This window comes from Cygnus atratus, chromosome 13, assembly GCF_013377495.2.
Source record: "Cygnus atratus isolate AKBS03 ecotype Queensland, Australia chromosome 13, CAtr_DNAZoo_HiC_assembly, whole genome shotgun sequence".
NCBI lineage: Eukaryota > Metazoa > Chordata > Aves > Anseriformes > Anatidae > Cygnus > Cygnus atratus.
The window spans coordinates 7775974-7795719 of NC_066374.1; the positions used below are offsets into that span (position 1 = coordinate 7775974).

The 19746-nt window shown below is 48.1% G+C and overlaps 1 long non-coding RNA gene across 1 annotated transcript; it reads right to left on the reverse strand.

Annotated features, from left to right (window-relative positions):
• Positions 1 to 5170: 5170 nt before the first annotated feature.
• On the reverse strand, positions 5171 to 14348 carry LOC126913462 (uncharacterized). Its single transcript, XR_007708799.1, has 4 exons — positions 14292 to 14348; positions 13793 to 13913; positions 12390 to 12472; positions 5171 to 5791 (listed from the first exon to the last, which is right to left on the reverse strand). It is a non-coding gene; the product is annotated as an uncharacterized LOC126913462 (long non-coding RNA).
• Positions 14349 to 19746: the final 5398 nt, after the last annotated feature.

Sequence of the window (19746 nt, forward strand, 5' to 3'; positions counted from 1 at the left end):
TCGAGTTGATGCCGTGTCCTTACTGGGTTTGTCCAACAGTGGTCGGAGCAGCGTGCCGCTTGTGTTGACTGTATCGATCATAGGTAGCGTCACCTACAATACCTACAGGGCGCAGCGGGTCACAGGAAAAACAAGATGACACACACTAGCTGTTCACGGGGTGAGGAAGTTCATGAAAACACTTCTGATAAATATTCAGCTCTATCAAGCATGTAGCTCTGTCCCTGTGACATGTTTATTAAAGCAACCTGGACAGCCAACGGCAGCATGCCCAGGATGTGCTCGAGGCCCTGCAGAAACACCGGAGACGGGGCTACCCATCTCTGCTGGGGGGGTAGCATCAGCACAAGGCTCCTTTCCACCAGCCCCAGGATTCGCAGCAGTGCAGCTCCAGCACACCAGCTCTCTAAAGCGGTTCTGGTGTGGACACGGCAATCCCAGCACATCGCAACGTGTTCCTTACAGCAGCGTAGCCAAAACCCCCTGCCCTTAGCGAGGCGAGCGATGTGGTCGGCAAGCTGCAGTTTAAGCAGTATAATTACGACTGCGCTTGGCGCTTCCACCCCTGGCTGGATCGCATCTCTTCGTAACCCCTACCCACTGGCAAAACTCTCCAGTGAAGACTTGACCCGAAAGAAGAGGCTGATATAAACACATCCGTAGGGTTCTGCCAGCAATCAGAAGTGAGGGCGGGGGGAAATCCCTCCTAGGAGCCTAACAAAGCCAGGAAACCTTTTTAAGCAAAACCAGCCTATCAGAGTGACAGAGTTAACGTTTAAGGCTGGATGGACAATAGCGACAAGAAAAGTGTTAAATGACCTGTTCATCTCAACAGCATATTCATTAGGCTAGTTAGGGAGCTATTTCAAAAGCCTTCAGTTTGGACCTAGCTTCTCCCATCACTGACCTTCTGTGTTAACATGCAATAGAGATGAAGAGGCTCGATTAACCCTTCTCTAACTGGTATAGTCAAAAGCTGTTTGCAGAGGTTTGATTCAGAACTGTAAGAACTTTTTTTATTCTTTTTTATTTTTTAAATCAAGAGTTTGACTTCAGTAAAAACGAGGAGGAATCCCTCCAGTCCACGTGAAGCTCTCCCATTCTTACAACACGTGGGATTTCCACGCGTGGATTTTCTGATGCCCACAGTCTACGGCTGAATTCCAAGTTCTGTAACTACAGTAAAATATTTGTAATTGCTCACTGGGATCTCAGCCAGTGAGAATATTTCCTCTCTAACCTATTAAACAAAAAGAGTTATCTTAAATACGTGCTGAAAATAGAAAATAAAATTAGCAGTGGTGTTTAAGGGAGCTTGCCAGCATGCAAGTTCAGAGAGACAGAGGTTAATTTGATCCCAGTTCAACTATGGGAAACCTAATGCTCCAACAATTAAAATATTAGTCCAGATGAACAGATGACCCCCCTCCACCCCTCCGAATCCCATAATGTGGAGGCACAGCCTGTTATCCCGTGTAGCCGTATCCCATTAAGCTGACACCTCTGCAGGAGTAGGATACATTCCCAGTTGCACACACAAAATTAATTATTGTCAAATGCACTTCATGGGGACTGAGGTGAGAAATACAAGTTAAAATAATTGACAGTCATATTAGGCAGCAGTTCAAAACCTCCTTGCGGTATAAACACTGGCAAAATAAACAGAAACTCACAGTTACCTTCGCAGGTGGCCTCCCCCCCACCCTCCCTTCCTCTTACATTGTCCCTTCTCCTCTTGGCTCTTTCTTCCTCTTTCTCTCCCTTCTCCCCCTCCCTTTTTTGCTTCCCTTCACACCTCAGACCTGGCTCCTTCCCAGCACAAACTGCCAGGCTGCCCAGGGGGTGGCAAGCAGGCAGTTTGCCCCTGCACACCTGCTCCAAGAGATTTGCCACCGCAGCGTAGCACCTCCCACGCTACCAGATCCCTGGAAATTGCATGGCCCCTGCATGCTGCATCCTTACACGCCCAGTACGTCTCTGCTCCCTCATCTAACACATCCTTCCTGCCACAGCACACTTTCTTCAGGCGTCTCCCTCCATGCTCAGCTACCACAGGACCATCTGCTTCTGTGTAACTTCTTTTTAAAGAGGTCCTATCCAAAACTGTGTAACCCCAAGCGACTTGGGGTATAAGCAATGAGCAAAATCCAACTTCAGAAGGGAGGTTCTGCTTCCACACACAAAAAAATAAAGGTATTGAGGAAAAAAAAAAAAAAAGCATTTATCTACCTACCCCACCAAGCCAAATACTAAAGGTAGGAAGATGGGACAACTAGAAAAAAATCTCTACAAGCTTCCCATAGCCTTCAGAAGAGATCAAGTCTAGATGTAATTTTAAAGGAGAAGGCTGTGAGCGTTCTCCTTGCACTTTAATTGGCAAGCAATCAAGACCACATTCAATGCAACACAAGTTCTTGTAATCACGCTGTGACGGCAGACCAAGAAACTCCATTAGGAATCCAGTGCAATTCCAACCCAACAGCAGTCCAGCAAAGGATCAGATATAAAGGGAGACACGACCCCACATTAGAAAGAGGCTGGTGATCGTATGGCCAAGGCTTGGTTCAGACAAAGTGACGCTAACAGAAGTGATAAGAAAGGTTGGCGCTGGGACAAGAAAGCTGCCACTTATTACTTATTTCCCTGTATTGAAATGTTGTTATTGACAGAGCTGGTTTCAGACCATCAAATAGCTGTTTACAAACCCATGAATGCCCCCACCCCTCACCCGCTCCCCCAAGCAACATCTGGACACGAGAGCGTATCCTTTTCTCGTTGGCCATCCCACCACCATCCGCACTTCAAAACAGGACAGGGTCGGTACGCTGCATGCAGATTAGATGACACATTAAAACCACTAACGCTCAAATGAAAGAAAGAGGAGACTGTTCTGCCAGAGGCATCATCTTGGTGCTCCACTATCTCCCAACACATTGCTGAATGAAGCTTTGAGTCTGGCCATGGCCATCAATTGTTTCTAACAGCTAAAGCCAGGCTGCCTGCCTCCAGATGCCTGTGTCACTGCTGAGATCAGGAGTGACGTACCACGCTCTTGGCTAGGCAGGAGGAGGAACGAGCTCTCTCCACGCGAGCTGTGAACCAAGAGCTCTGTCTGCCTCTTCCCACCCTGGTCAGGCTCCTGGATCGATCAGCTGCTGGGCTGCATCGCGCTGACCAGCTGTTCCCACTGGCACCGTAAGTAGGCTGAAGGTCTGGGTGCAAGAGAACCGGAGGCCACAGGGTGATTCCAGCCCGGTGGGAAACACACTGCTAGCGCAACAGAGCTTTGTGAGGGGTTGAAAATGCAATTGTCAGGAAGGACACAAACAGCACTGGGCCTGCAAAGGAGGAGACCAAAGCAGTTTTCTTGACCTGCGACCAGCACAATGCTGCTCTCTAAAACCGACTGCGAAGCTACAAAATGAATACTTTGTCCATACACATGTATCCTCACTAAAAGCAAGAAAAAAATGCAAATAAATTAACAAATATTTACAGTTTAGGAGAACATGTAATCGCTTGTAAAAATAACCCACCAGGGTGACACTGCACAAGCTGATTCTCTAAGGGGTTAGGTGGACCTTCAGTTAAAGAGAATGACAAGCACCCAAACACTGGCTTAGGAAGCCCCTCCAAGTCCCTTCAGCTATTTTTTTTTTCCCTGCCCATAACCTCTTTGTCCCCTACCTGCTTTTTTCCTTCTCATAAATCTGTTCAGAAAATATTGCTTCCTTTTTGGTATCAGTTTGGCGCTATCATTTCACCATAGCAACAGACAGAAAACAGCAGCTCAAACAACTGGAAGTTGTTGGGTGATTCAGGTGGGCTCTCCCGTGACGGCAGAGTTGAGTGACTCTGTGCTTTTGAAAAACCGATCAGTTGCATAATTCTAGATTTAATTCTGCTACAAGAGAATACACACAATTAACTAAATGCTACCAATTAAACTATCAAGAAGGAAGAATATTTTCAATAACTGCACTTCGTCTGCAGCTACACTGTAATCAAGGCATGACAGCAGCTTCTGCAGACACACAGAGCTACCTGTGAAGTTGCTGCCTCGAGTCCTGGAGACAGACATGGACCACAAACCCCGTGGCAATGGCTGGGTAAATCCCCTTCATGGATATCCATGCTGGCACAGGCCAAACTGCTAGCAGTGCCCAAGCTACTGGAGCAGGGTGGAAGACTTTGAGAAGGACCAAAGCTCCAGGTCACTCCCAAGCAGTGCCAAGCCATGAGGGTGGATTTGGGCTAAGACACTAGAGCATGAACCGAAGCAGATGAGGCTAAATCCTTCTGCTGTGCCATGGAGGTACTACATGCAGCAGGCCAGTGGGGAAGAGTAAAGAAGGATGCTGAAGCAATGAAGGAGTGGAAGGGGAGTGTTGCAATGTACAGCTGGGACTTCCACACGTATATTTACATTACTGAAAAGCGTGCATTTCTCCTCAACACATGGAGTTGAAGACTATGACAAAGTAACTTTCGTTGCTACTACCAGGCATGTAAACGTACCCTTGATGATGTGGAAGGAACAGTTTATTTGGAGGAAAAAATAATAATAAAGGGCGTCAATTTCTGCCAAGTACTCCTGAACTATTCTTCTTGCTTCTCAGTTGTAGAACATCTGCTTTGTTAACATGTTTAATTCCTGTTTTGCACAGGAGGGTAGGAACATTACAACGAGGAAATAACAAACAGTTACAGTGAAAGCCTTTCTAAAATGGTACTGTTTGGGTGTGCACAAATGCTTATAAAGGCCCAAGTATGTATATGTATATACACCAAGAATCATCTTAAAGGAAGGTGAACTTTCCCCCCCTTATTTGCAACTATTTCAATTTTCTTTCAGGCCTGTTAAGCCACTTTGGGTTTAAAAGGCATTTTCTATTGAGACCAGCGGTGTGTATTGTATGCCCAGCAAAGATTCCACTGAAGTCAATTAACAATATTTTTTTATTACAACTTCTCATACCAAGATAAAGGTGTTTGTTAAAATTCTCCACAAATGTCTCCACTTTGTTCCTTTCCCTGACTAAAAGTAGATGCCTTTCAAAGAAAAATGGCTTCATTCATAAAAGGAAGACAAACATACTGAAAAGATTTTTTTTAAAAAAATCAAAAACCTGCCAAACTTCCTTTCCTGTATCATTAGAGACAGCACATTTTCAAGATAGCAGCAGCAGCCCAGTGTATTTGGCATTTAAAAATATACAAATAGTTTAGACCTCTCTGTTCTTTAATTCATACAGTAGTGTCAAAATCCCAAGCTCCAGCTACAAAACGCCACTGAATTCAATAGAAACTCATAGACAAAATTCAGGGAAGAATTCAGCTTTGTGTTCCTCAAGTGTAGTTGGCCCATAGCATACTGGCTGACGGGAGACAGGTTTTTCCCACCATCGCATAAATTGTTGAGAAAAATAAATAAATTAGTAACTAAAAATGTTTTTCAGAATCCTATTTTCCTGGGGAAATAAAAAAAAAGAGTAGTTACATGGAAATGGCAAAGTTATTTGGTCTTACTGTGAAAATGGTAACTGTGTCTCTGGTTCATCTTGCACTTTTTTTCCTGTCTTTCCATCAGCTCATTTGTTTTCCATGTGGCTGCTTGTATATATACAATTGTCTTGGTTATCATATGCTGAACATTATTGTTATGCGCTCAGATTTATTCCCAGCATGAAAATTATTTGAAAACGGGTGGAACGAGGGGGAGAAACACAACCATCGTCTGAGGAACTCACACAGAAGAGTGCTCAACAGCTTCCTTTCAGATTTGCCTTCCCTGCCAAGAAAAGGCATTGTTATAGTGACAGCCAAGAGGCGTGTGTTATAACAGGAAAATCATATGGGATGCAAAATCAAAATCTCAATCACAGGAGAAAATCAAGGCAGCCTAGGAGCGTACATCCAGCATTGCTCTTTTCTCCCTGCCTCCTAGAACAAGTTGCCAATGCCTTGTCCTTTCTGAGGTGATATGGGAGGAGGGACAATGCCCACAGCAGGGTAGCTGGGCACACTCGGCAAGATCCCTCCCAGCACCACAACCCTTTTCAGCACTGCTCACAGAAGGTCTCCTCTGCCAGCACAGCTGGACCTGGGGCAGGTCTTCACCAGTAGATCCCATCAAATTAAGAGCATGACTCTCCAGTGCCACGTTGGCTCAAGCACCAGTGTGACGTTTTTGCTGCATTGTTTCCATTTTTTCAGCTCCCCAGAGGAGTGCTGGGCCCAGGGTTAACACCTATGCTCAGCCAACGATTCAGATGATCCCCGGTGATAATTTAAGAACCAAGTCATCAAGTCGGTGCAGATCCAGATAGAAATCAGGCTGGACTCTACATGCAGACTGCTGTATTTCTGAACGGCAGATTATACTTCTCAGCTTCCCCTACTCCCAGCTACTAAGCACTACTTGTCTGTTGTAGTAATTCTGGCCAACACAGCTCACTACTACTTACCCTCTTAGAATAATCACACCCTTACAGTACCTCTGGCAGCCTAATGTTTTACACTGAAATCTGAGAAGGTCTGAATAATCCTAATAGCAGTTCGGCAGTGCCACTCTCACAATTATTATATAAAAGGTAAGTGTGCTCCTACCAGCTCTCCATTTAAATTTATAGTGATTGGTTCCATACAGTAACGTGGCAAATGAAAAAAATCTCACAGCCTTCATTTAAGAGGTCTACAGTAAATAAAAAATGCCAAGGGTTGTGCGTTGGCCCCCGGTCTGTCAGCTCTCCGTGCAGGAAGGGGATTCGGGCTCCCTTTCCTAGGCAAGCATAAAATGCCGGGTGATATACTGCTCTGCGAGCGCAACTGCAGCGACAGCAAGAGCAACTCACGCCGCTGGTCCTAAGGAAACCTTCCGAACAAGCCTGGGCTGGTATGGCTGACACAGAAATCACATGCAGCCTGTGTTCCCAATGCCGCTCCCACACCTTCGCAGGGTTTAGCGATGCCCTGTTTCCCAGGTACAAGGCTGCGTGGAGCTGAATCCCTGATTAATTCGGCGCACAGCGCTGTTACTGTATTGAACAAAGGCTGCCAGCTCTGTCAGATGTGGCAAGTACTGTATGAATTATCTTTTTCATGAGAAGCACAGACCTTGAGAAGGTTTTTAAACTATCTCTGGAGACTAAAGGCCACTCTGTTACTCTGAATTGAGACTGCAGGGAAGACAGGTCCTTGCTCATGAGATTTTAATTTCAGTAGCTGCATGAGTAACTTTAGAAAAGACACCCTGGGTCTGATCCTGACTCTTACCAAAGTCAGAGGCCAAGATCTGGTGCAAGTTAGTCAGAAAGGTGCAATTCTGCTGCACAGAGCAAAATGTCTGGGGATGCAGGGCACCGCTGCTGTGATGTTTGTCAGTCCTGGGTAAAAATGCCCAAGGTGCCTGCTCCTCCATTGTCATCGACACTGAAACCACACCGGGGGCCTGCAGGTCCCCTTATGCCCCTCGCAACCAGACCCCACATCATTGCCTCAGCCGGGCAAACAGCACAAACCGCACTGTCCCTAACTCACTGCCTATGGGGGAGGCTTTGGAAGTGGTGATCAATGAGAACCACCCACAGCTCTGCCCCAGACCAGGTCTGAGAAGGGACCTGCAGCTGAGTCCATCAGTGCAGGCACCGGAGAGCAGAGAGGCCTGCATTGCCTTTTCATCACCTTTTACATCACCTAGACCCCTTTCGCCAAGAGCCTGCAGCATCTATCTGCTCCCGATGAGGAAGCATAGGTAGATCCTTCAGGTTTTCACATAAACACGCTTTTGCCATGCCACAAACACACCTTCACCAAGCTGTTTCTTCAACCGCCCTTGTGCTGCTACAGCATCTTGGCCGAGAGCACTTGGCTGCTGGATGGGCTGCCTCATAACCCGCCCTGCAAGGAGCCTGGCCAGCCGGGACCCCGCTTGGCAGAGCCCCTGGCCCTCGTGGCAGCCCAGGAGCAGGCGAGCAGATGGTGGGATCAGCCGAGGGGAACTTACTTGCTGTCACTGGGGAAGGCGGTCGTCCCCCTCGGGACATCCTGCCCTGCTGCAGAGCAGCACGTGGGCCAGCAAGGACTGGCTTAGTGACAAGGGGCTGGAGGCAAGTCGAGGAGTCCCTAAATACCAGCTGGGAGAGAACCAGCGTGCCTCAGACCCCAAGGAGCTTGTGTTTTCCCCTCGTTTAGCACCTACGGGAGGTCCCAGCACAACTGCTTCTGTCTGGAGCTGCTCCTGCCAGCGGCAGGCCAGGAGAGAAGCTAGCTTCTGCCTCCCTTCCCCAAGGGGAAAACCAGCAGGACTAACAGCCCCCAGAGCAGCGGGGAGCCTGGAGCACCCCCAGGCTTTGTCGCAGCCCACTCCGGCCCTCACATGATGGTTAGCACAATGAGCGCACAGCTGAACACAATTGCGTGCGTGGGATGAATCATTCCAGCCACAAGTACGCGCCCTAACAAGGAGGGAAGACTCTCCCCTGCTTTCCCCTCTTGTTTCTCCCCATCAGCTCCCTCATCGTAATAAATAACTAAACTAACACCTCGACCTGCACAGTCTGTGCCATTCACTGCCCCTGGCAAGGCCCCTGACCCCCCAGCAGTGCCAGACACATCCCTGAGCTGCATCCTACACCCTGGCCTCAGCCTCACAGGGAGCACGGTGCTTAGGGAAGGGGAGAGATACTTGTGCACACATGGGAAATGTCACTGCTGCCAGCTCGTACAGCCTTGCACATCCGTGCAGTCCTACTGCCATGCCTGTCCCCTAATTTGTTGGGATTTCACTGCAAGACATGCATGGAGGGGGAGGGAGCCACCAGCCACGCAACATTTAGGGATACATCCCAGCTCCCTGTGGAGCCAGCCACGGCTGGTGTCTATCTGCCAACCACTCTGAAATTTCCCCCTCCCCAAAGGAAAGCACAAAGCAAAACTGGCCAGTTGGCACCTCCCGAGCCACACTGGGCGGAAGGGGGGGTGTCACTGGCAAACCCACGTGCAGGCAGGGGTCTGCAGAAAAAAATCACTCGTAAATCCTTCTGCGGGAGAAGTTGCAGCACCCCCTCCCCCTGCTCTTGCAGTCTCTGTAAGATCAGGGGCTTTACACTCCAGCGGCACGCTCCCAGTGTGCCTTGCACATCTGCTGAACTAAGGTAAAACCGGACACTGCAGAGAGGTGATTTATATCACCAGGGTACGGCGCTGCTGGAGAGTCCCTCCCTGCTGCAGGAGGAACACACGCTCACTTGTTCTCTGCCTCTCCTCATGCATCCTGCCCTTACGACGAATGCAGTTTCAGAGAGGAAGCCTGTTACGAGGATGGCACCGCTCCCCCCGTTTTCAGCATCCCAAGGCACGTGGCTACTGTGCTACCCTGCAAAGACAGCGGGCTGAAGGAAGGCCTGGGCGATCCAGCATCCCTGCTATAGTCCCTAACATGCATTACCCCAGGAGTTCAGAGCTCTGGTGGAAGCACAGGCAGCTTTACCTTTCCCAGGTGCTACCAGGACGCCTGAAGACTCCACCATGGCTAGCCGGCCAGCTTGGCTGCAAGCAGAGTTAGCCCAGCCGAAGGCGGCAGAGGAATAAAAGCTTTTCCTTTCTCTGTTTGTCAGGCAACAGGTCACACATGCTTGCAGACAGATCCCAAAGCCTGTCTCTACTCTCACATTTCCTCCCTTCCTTTCCCTGACGCTTTCCTGACACATCTTCTTGTGCACTTTGCTCGGCTTTCGAAGTAACACTCCTCTCTGCTTGTTCTCCTTCCCACTCCTTGTCACTGGAGTCCTGCTGCTGTCATCACACTCCCATCAGACTTCTCCTTTCAACTGTGCGTTTCCACGCTGTCTCTCCCAACTGTCACATACGCTTCTGGTTCCAACATCTGTTCCTCCCCCTCCCAGGGAAGTTGCTCCAAAACATGCTGCTTTCTGTCTGAATGGCAGGAAGGCTATATTTGGTTGTACACATGGCACTACACAACCACCCGGGCTCTGGAGTGAAAGCCTTCTCTTTTGTGAGTGGGTCACATCAATTCCCAAGGTCACAGGCTTAGTCCTTCTTTATGCTGCCAGGATGGAGAGGGAGAAGTGCATCTTGCATCATGCAGCATCGGTCAGCAGCCTCTGCTAGGCAGGGAAGCAAAGAAGAGGGATACTTGCTACCCCTCACAGGAAGAAGAGCTGCATTATCATTTTCTGTAAGGGTGTAAACAGATAATGGGGTTAGCCTGAGCAATATGCCCAGCGAGATGTCCTGCACAGCCTGACAGACAGGGCAGGCTTGCAGGCATCCCAGGGCCCAGGGATGGAGCATGTTCCAAGCCTCTGCAGCTGGACACAGCCACCCCAGTGCCCGCATTGCTCTGCTAGCAGCCAAAGCGCCCAGCCTTGCTGACACCACGGGGTTGAACAACCAGACCCTTGCTCTACCCCACTGCACTGGCTGGCGGCAGGGCTGTTGTACAGCAGCACCATGCCTCAGCAGCGTTTCCTTGCTCTGTCCTTGGGCAGACAGAAACATGAAGTCTAGCCCTGCATAACCTCAGGGCAGAAAACAACATTCCAGTCCTGGGGTCCTACCACCCCTCTCCAAAGCAGTTGGGTATCACTCAGCAGAGAGCTGTGAAAGGCCCAGCCACGTTTCACCCAGTGATCCTCTGCTTCTAGATACAGCCCATGCTATGGACCCACCAGCACCCCAGCAAGAGCTCCTTTGACACCACCGCTCAGCCATCTCTGCTGGCTCTCTATCAGCTGCCAGCATATTCTCCTTCACCAGGCACAGCACACAACTGCACAAGGCTGCTCCGTATCTGCGGCAGGCCCCTGCACAAACGGCACAGCTGATCACAAACCATGTGAGTTAATGCAGGTGAAGTTGTCTCTTCTGTCAGTGCGGTCACCGAGAGTCCCTCCTCGCCCAGGAGGCGGCTTTCACAGCCTTCAGGCACACCCCAAATCAGGTGTCAGCACTTAGAGACAAAGGTTCAGAGGCTTTTTTGCTACCAGTGATGTTGGTGAGTTCTGCCAGTAGTTGCAACCACAGTGAAGAAACTGAAATGCAGTTTCTATTCTATTCCCCTTTCAGCTACTTGTAAGTTTCTCAAACAGATTCCTACTCAGGGTGAAATGTTCAGTGCTCGGTCTCAGCTCAGAGATGATTTCTTTTATTTCCCCCTGCAGGAACTGTGAGCAAAATACTAAATGCAATAGATTTGGAGTTTGGGGAGTGCGAGTAATCAGATATTTTCCCCCTGTTCCCTCTGATACCATATGTTCCAATTGGAAATTTTACACTTGCATACTGGTAACTCGTAAATGGTGGAGATGATAGACTTCAAATGTTCTCATTGAGAGGCAGAAAACAAACCCAGATTTAACAAAATAATTGGTTCAATATTGTTAAGATGAGTTTAAAGAATTCTGATAATGCTTTTCCCTTCCCCGGTGTCCCACGAGGGACAAGTACACACGTTTCATTTTAATCTATGTGCTATAATTTTAAGGATAGCTGACACAAGGTGGTCTTTGTTAAGATGTATCTATTTGCTTTGAAATCTAAAGAAGTTCAGCACTTACAGACTGCCAGAAATCACAGACCTATTATTCAGGGAACTTTTGAGCTCTGTTGTCAAAACCATCAGAAGTCCTTTAGCTGAACAGCTCCTATTCAACGCATCTGTGTGCTCATTTGCAAATTCTACAGGGATTGCTTCGAGCTTTACTCTCCTCAACTGCAAGCTCACTTAAGACTGAAGGCAGAGAACCCCAATATTCTTACAACTGTAAGTTTAGAAACCAAGCTTTTCAGAAGCAACAGCACCCTAACCATCCTTGCCTACAAAGTCAACTAGGTCACCTCCATGTCAGACAGTTGTTTTTTTTAATTCAAGGTCCCTTGCTGAAGGCAGACAGCCCTTCAAATCCCACGCAAACTTTGCATACCTATTCACACTGTACGTGTTATTTACAAACGCACGCCGAATGAACTTCAAGCACAGGTACTTCCTGATCACAAGTGCTCAATCATTATTAAATTCCTGCGTGCACAGAGATGATTATATACCTGATCATTTCCTGTGGCAGGTTTGCTAAGGGGATGGAGGGAGACAATATCCCTCCCTCCCTTCTCCCATTAGCTCTGCATGCCACAGGGATCTTTTTGTATGTGGCTAGGGAGTTACCGAGCAGCTGCCCAGCCCATCTTGCTTCCCCCTCTTCATCCGTGGTCCTGTTCACAGCCAAGAGTCACAACTGACAGCTCACATGTATTTAACAAGTTGGGCAGCAGACCACAACCAAGACAGACCAGCACATCATGGCATAATAAAACAGCATACAAAATAACACTATTTGGGCAAAGAAGTCCCACAACGTGAAACTCACCAAACACATGGGCTGGCAGACCATCGAGGAAGCAGACGACGGCTCTCTTCCAATCCCGCTGACCAAAGAGACCCCACAGCCACCTGGAACACAGCAAGAGACAAAAGCTCTTTAGCAAGCAGCTCCCAGCCTCTCCTCTGCCTCCGTGGCATCTGGCACAAGCCAGTTTCACATCCAGAGCTCCTGAGCAGTTTGGTCACTCAGCTAGTAACATGCCTTAATGATTCATGATTGTTACTCAAGTCCCACCTGCAGGCAAGGAAGCCTCCACACCAGCCTACTCACACTTTGGGATAGCTGCGGGCTCCCTTCCCAAACCTCCTGGGTACTACTTCGTTACACCAGTCTTACAGCATGGTAATTCTATTAAGTACTATGGAATCAATCCTGATTTATGCCAGTGGGAGGGAGAGAATAATCAAGTCCTATGTCCTCTCCTTCGCAGCTCCTGGTACTGCTCAGATCTCCTTCACACGGCGCTTCGTTCCGGTCAGCTTGACAGAATTACTTTGCTTCTGCATCCTTAAGCTCCAGCCATTCTTTGCTGTAATTCCTTGCAGCAACTTCTGGAAAGGTGTTTTTCTCTCTCTGCTCCCCACAATAAATGAGTTTGTCACTTGAAATATACTGCCAATGTGTTACATGTCCCACAGTGTTTGTGGTTATATCAGAAGTGTTTGTTTATAGCACCATAATTCAGCAATATCTTGATTACAGGAGGGATGGTGTTGTAACTCACTGTGGCTACAGAGAATATTATTTTTCTTTACCTTTAATATAAAATGTTGATTTTTAGTCAATACGCTGAAAGAAAAAAGCGCAGCTGTTGCCCTAGTAACGACCTGTCTTGTAAACCATAAGATGTTAGGAGCACAAGGTGTTAATTGTTCCAAGTGCTGCTTGTGGTCAGAGATAAAAGCTAGAATGGGAGAGATCACAAGGAACATCTGGGAAGATAAAGTCAGCTGGTCTCTTCTTGGAGAAAGCCTAGACAACAGCGAGCAGGAGAGACAAGGCAGGGAGAAGTAACACTGCCACCAGAGGAGCAAAATTAACTGAATTGTGGCTGTGTGCGAAAGCATCCCTGAGCGAAGCCTCTGAGTGCACAGCACGCTTCTGGGAGCCTGACAGGTTGTACCAGACACACGCAGAGTTCAGCCCCTCCAGCACCAGATGTAGCAGCTTTTCCTGCAGCTCATCCCCTCCTTCTGACCAGACCGGTCTCCATTTCCCCTTCTGCGCTGTGTCCTGGGGTTTCCACGTGCTGCACGCCAGGAGGCTCCTTCCACAGGTTACTCAGCGAGGAATAGGGATCCCTGCCCCGCAGAAAGTGCCACCACCTCTCTGCAGAGCATTTCCTCCACAGGAGCAGGCCAAGATGGAGCACCATCCCTGTCACGTACCTGTCTTGCAAAACAACTTCACTGCCCTGCTGAGCAGCTCTTGCTTTCAGGCTCCTTGTACTGCACACCACGCACCACCTCCCTCGCTGCTCCTGCCATGTGCTCGTCCTGGCCGTGCTGCCTGTTGAGAAGTTGGAGCAGTTGATCACCAGGTGGGCAGGCTGAACTCTGCAAAGCATCTGCGTTTCCACCCCAGCCTCCTACGGGACAGAGCCCCTCAGCTCCAGCAGGCTGCATGCTGGGGCTGGGAAAGCAGCACCAGAAGGGCTCCTTCTGCAAAAGGCCTCCAAGGCAGGAAGGCTGCACGAGGGCTTCTCCCCCATGTCTCCTCTCTCTCTAAAACGAAAGCAAGCTGGTGAGCCAGCAGCCGCACGCTCTGCAGCATCTGCCATCTCTCCCTTCCGTTCCCCCCTCCCAGCCCCTGCAAGCTGGAGAGCAAACACAAATGCTGCTGGATCCGGAGGAAAGTTTTCTACTTCAGCTCCTTTTAACCATTTACCTGCTCTGGACACCCACTGAACCTGCCCGTATCTGCATTCCCTTAGGAAATAAGGACAAGGAGCACAGCAAAAGCAGCATATTTATAAGCTAAGCCCCTCCCAGGGGGCAGAGTTATGCTAATTGAGGAGCCTCTGTCCCAGTGTGTTGCATGGATTGCATGGCAGTAACATATGGTGAGGAGGGCTCCAGGCCAGCAGCCTCATGTTCTGCACGCCGCAGCTTCCCTGGCACATGTGGCCAGGAGCAGTGTCCAGCCACGGGCACACAAGGTCAGTGGGGCAGGGCCAAGGTCCTGCTTTGACTTGAAAAGCAAAAGGAGGGGACACCAGTGTTGGTGCCCACATGAGCTTCAGGTTCCAGAGAGAAATTCCTGATGCCTTGTTGGGGAATTTTTCCCCCCACCCCCTATTTTATTTTTTCAACTCCTGGCATTCGTGCTTGGTCATACAAACATATCACAGTGAGCCACACCACAGAGTGAGCCACCCTGCATGCCATCTAAAGACTAAGTCTAGTTACACAGCCTTGATATAAAGCAAGAGATTTATTTTATTTTATTTCTCTTCTTCCCCCTGGTACAGCCACCTCAGGCCCTCAGCACAGCCTAACGCATACCTCTGCCACTGACAGGGGCTGGGATTTCTGCCATGCATCCTTTATACTAAAAAAACACGGTCTGAGCTGAGAAACCATGAATTCTTCCAAGCGAAGACTGTCTGGGCAGTGCTTCACATAGCAGAGCCACGTTTAAACACGGGTCTCTGAGTAAGACTGAAAAATAAAGATGAATGAGTTTGGTCGGGTAATTAGATAATAAAATTGAGGGTCTGGAGTTTAGCCCAGGAACATAATCCAGTGTGTATGGCTGGCCAGTCTGCTCCCTTTCCTATTACTAGCATCACCATCTTGACTTAGCACTGAGATCTGCCCTTCATGTGGAGTCCAAAGACAGAAATGCATGTAGGCAGCCCAGCCCGGGTACAAGCACAGGAAGGGATCAGTCTCACCCTCTCCCAGTCTCCTAGCAGCTGCATTTGTTTACCATGTGTGAGCCAGAGGAGTGCTGCAGGACCTGATGGACTTGCCTGCTTCAGCAGCGCCAGTAACTCTGTACAAGCAGAATAGACCCCATCCCAGGAAGGATTTGCAAGAGGCGCTGTGTTTGGCAGCACAAGAAAAGTGTTTGGGGACTGGCAATCTGTCTGATAGCTTGAAGGCTCCACAGGGCTCGTTTCGGCACGATGGAATTCATCCCATGGCGGGTGTGAGGGACAGCCCCAGACCTCTCTGCACAGGCCCCACCTAGGTAGAGCTGGCTCAGGCTCAGAGATATGTTTGGACAGAGCCAGAGCTAACCCTCATGCATACCTCACCGTGTAAGTAAATACTAAACGTAGCTGTGTACAGGGTAGTGTCTAAGGGTGGAAAGGGCAGTGCACTCAATCTGAAAGGAAAACTGCTGTTGGTTTTGCTTTCTGGAGTGACTGCTTTCCTATGTTCAGCTTTCAGATTTCCACAGAGCTGAAAAGCAAAGCAGAGGCAAGTTCTCTTTAACTCGGGAAACCCTTCAAAACTAAAGCAAACCCTTCTGAAAGGCAGACTTTGTCAGCTGCCCTATTTTTAGGATTGACTCCTACAGGTCCTTCCTTCAATGATAGCAGCTTTGCCAGAGCAATGACTAGGGACTGCAGGATTTAGGCTTTTAATAAAGCAATTGTGTAATTAAAAATAAATGGGTCTCTAGTGTCACTATTTAAAAAAAAAATCTTAGATCAAATAAGGCATTTCTTTCTTTTCGGTTTAGTCTGCTTGGATCATGCAGAGCTTTAATGACGCAGTCACAAATGTTGTATTTAAAAGGCCTCTTAGTTGCTGAGAGGAGCCCCAGGAGAGGGCTATTAACTGGCCAAATTAGGCTATTTATTTTTGTGAGTTTTGCAAGTTTGAAAAAGAGAGGCACATTTTCACTTAGGAGAGTGATATTTCAAATAGGTCACAGGAAACTCTGGCAGGCGGGGAGCAAAGCAGAGCGTCACTAGGAAAACATTAACCAGAGACATTTTGCAAGTGCAAGTCGACATTTGGGTTCCTAATAGCTTCTGAAGTCCATTCAAAAATCTTTCAGTGGGTGTAAAATAGGGGCAAGACATCGCAGCTGTGCAGGAGCCCTGGCCTAATCCCGAAAGTCTTTAAAATGGCAGAGCTGTGGCTACGGGTGCTGCTGTGAGAGGACCCAGTGTTGTCAGCAACAGCAGACAGGCTCGGCAGAATGTGTTTGAAGGATGTGGACTCGACCTGTTGGTTAGGAAATAGCTGGTGCTTGCACAGATGGCCGGTCAGTGCTGAAAATTTGCTGCACCTAGCCCTCCCCCAGCTTGGGTTTTAAATCTTCAGAGAATCAGTAAGTTTCATCTTCCTCCCATGTAATCACAGCCCAGAGCAGATCAGGAGCAACTTCATTAAAGCATACAAAGCAAGCTGCATGCATAACTTAAGAATCAGGCCCAATACTTTTTAAATACTTGAGAGCTGTTTTGAAAGGGTTTCTCTGTGCCGCCTCAACAGGAGTGGCATGCTTGCCAGTTTCATGTTATTTCCTCCTTTTCACATTTGCAAATAGAATCAATTAACTTAAAGTCTGCTCAGGAATGATTCAAATGAAGTTGCTTTGAAGACACTGGCCCATCTCCCATTGACTTCAGCAGCTCTGAATGAAGCTACTCAGGAGCTGATGAAGCCTGTGGGGTAACAGCTGTTGCTTGGTCCTGTCCCTTCTCCAGGAGGGCTGGGGATCCTTGAGCTGCTGCCCCACAAGCAATGAGCACCACTGCATCTACACACGATGGGAAGGCTTTGCAGAATCACAAACAGTATGAGAAAATAAATAATAAATGATAAATAATAAATAAATAAATGAGATAATAAAAGAAGGGTTCCTAGAAAATGATGTCTAATGGATTCCTCTGCATGAATTCTAAATCTCCACCAGTCACACAAGTCATAAAACAAAATAAAAGTTGAAGAAAAAGTAACCATACACCTATTAGAGCACTCTATCTTCTACAAGTTCTTTCCTATATAAAGGAGTTAATTTAGGACTCTGGGGACTTGTATGTTTGAAACTCTCAGCCCCCCATTATTTGTCACATCAGTACTTTGGTCAATGAATAACAAACCTCTGTCAAACACCTTTCTGTGACTGTAGCAGGATGGGCTGTCAGTACCACATTCTCCTTCTCCAGCTGGGTAGCCATGTGTGGTTGTAAGCCCTTTACGTGCAGCATTTCCACAGGACCGCAGGTTTTTACAGCGCAGACAAAACATTTACTGGATGAGAATGAGGGAGCTGGCACTGGAGTGAAGGGAGCTGAAAGGGAAACACAGAGTACACAGCTTCACTGAAAACCTCCTCAGTCAATACACAAAGCATCAAACAGGCCTGACCCCTAGCTTTAGACTTCCAGTAATTATTGTTCTCTCTCCCATCACTGAACAACCCATCCCATATAAAATCTGATTAAACCCGATTTCTGGCATCACGAAGCTGTGGGCCAGACTGTGACCACCACTGTGCACTCAGCAAGAGAAAAATGGGTAGAGAGAGTCCCTTCAACCATGCCAGAGAAGAAAACCCTGCTCCAACCTACATCACTGGTAGTGTGTGAGAGGGCAGGCATTAAAGCATACCCTGTTTTGCAGAGGTGGGGAGGGAATTTATAGGTGAAGGAAAAGGACAAACACATTGCTTGTCCACGTGGCACGAGAGGAGCTATAAATACTCTGATACTCACCTCCAGGAGCTCAGGACAACCTCTGCCCTAACTCATACCACACACTGTCCCTTTGGACTTTTTACTGAAGCTATTCGGGTTGCTCATGACCAGCTCAGCTGGTTCAATGGTTTGTTATTCCCTTTAAAAATATACTAGCAGAAGCAGTCCTTTTCAAGAAGACACGAAGACTGCTGCTCTGTCTCAGACAAACCTGCTGGAGCTCCAGCTTCATGCATTGTGCAGTTGTACAGCACTGTTCTGCTGGGCCTTGCATCTGCAGTAGTGCCTCTAGGTCTATTCTGCATATTAGCTCAGCCCAGTATTATTTATTTAGCAGATAAAACTTCGCTGCCAATGTTTTAGAAATACAATGTTTGCAATACATTAACAAGACCTTAATATTAATCAAAAACATTTTTTGAGTCTGTTCAAATGTTTGGTGTAAAAGAAGTAGCACGTGGCAAAGGTCACCAAGTAAATAAAGCCCTTAGGAGAAGTTAACTGTTAGATAAAGAAAAGGATGAGGATGATCTGAGAGATACTAGAAACTACTCTTTCACCCAGGACCTTGTGGCTCACACCACGTGCTGTATAACATATGCAAGGCTACCACTTAAAACAACCAAATATGGGTCTACATCTGAAGAAATAATTCACCCTTTTCCCACAGACAGGCACAAAGCACACTGCACCACAGTGCAGTCCTGGGACCAAGAACTGTGTTTTGGCCTACGCACCTGTATAAACAAAAGGATGGTCATTATTTAATGGTTTCAGCAGTGATTCAATGCATTTTAGACCCTTGCAGGGGCTGAGGAGGCAGCAGGGACTCCTCACACTGGTGGCAGAGCAGCAGCCATGCTGCCATGCGGGCACAGCACTGCCCAGTCTGTGGTGGGCCCTGGCCCACGCCAGTCACAAAATGGCGGCTTCTGCCCCACCGCCCTGTGAGAAGGCGAGAGAAGTGGCCAGCGCGGGCCCAGGCAGCTTTGCCTTCCCCACTGAAGTGCAAACATGTTAATTCATGGATGCTTTGCTGGCAGTGTCCCTCACAGAAACCTCTCTGTGGCCTGTTTTCTTTTTGTCTCTGTTTCCCCATTCAGGAAAAAGCTTCTGTCACAACAGCTGCTGATTCATTTTCTGACTTGGTGCCGAGCGTGCCAGACATAACATTCGTTTGCTGCCAAAGTGGTAAAAACAATGACTTACCAGCTCATTTTTCTTCAGTTGATTATGTTTGGGTGGGGGAGGGGATGGGAGAAAGGAACTTTAATTAAAATTAGATAAGGAGGAGAATAAATCCAGTGAGATGCAGAGAGTAAGGCTCCGAAAGGCACAGGAGAGGGAGAGCATCTGAATGGGTGAGGTGACACCCATTGTCAGACAAAGGGAAAGAGAGGGGTCCCTGGGAAGGTGGGGGCCTCTCAGGTCATTCACTGCCCTGCTTGAACCTTTTCCTTCTCACTATGCTTTTCACCATCAGGTGTCAGACGGTTCTCAGACCACTAACTCAGATCTGACTTGATGCCTTGCAGGTAGAGAGGAGCGAAGCCACCCAAAGACAGCTCTGATGGGGCAGACAAGCCTACCAGTGTTTGATCCTCCCCACCTTTCTTTCTGGAATGAAGGAGTCCCATCCTGGATATCCGTTTGCTTCTTAAAATATCCACTAATTTTTTG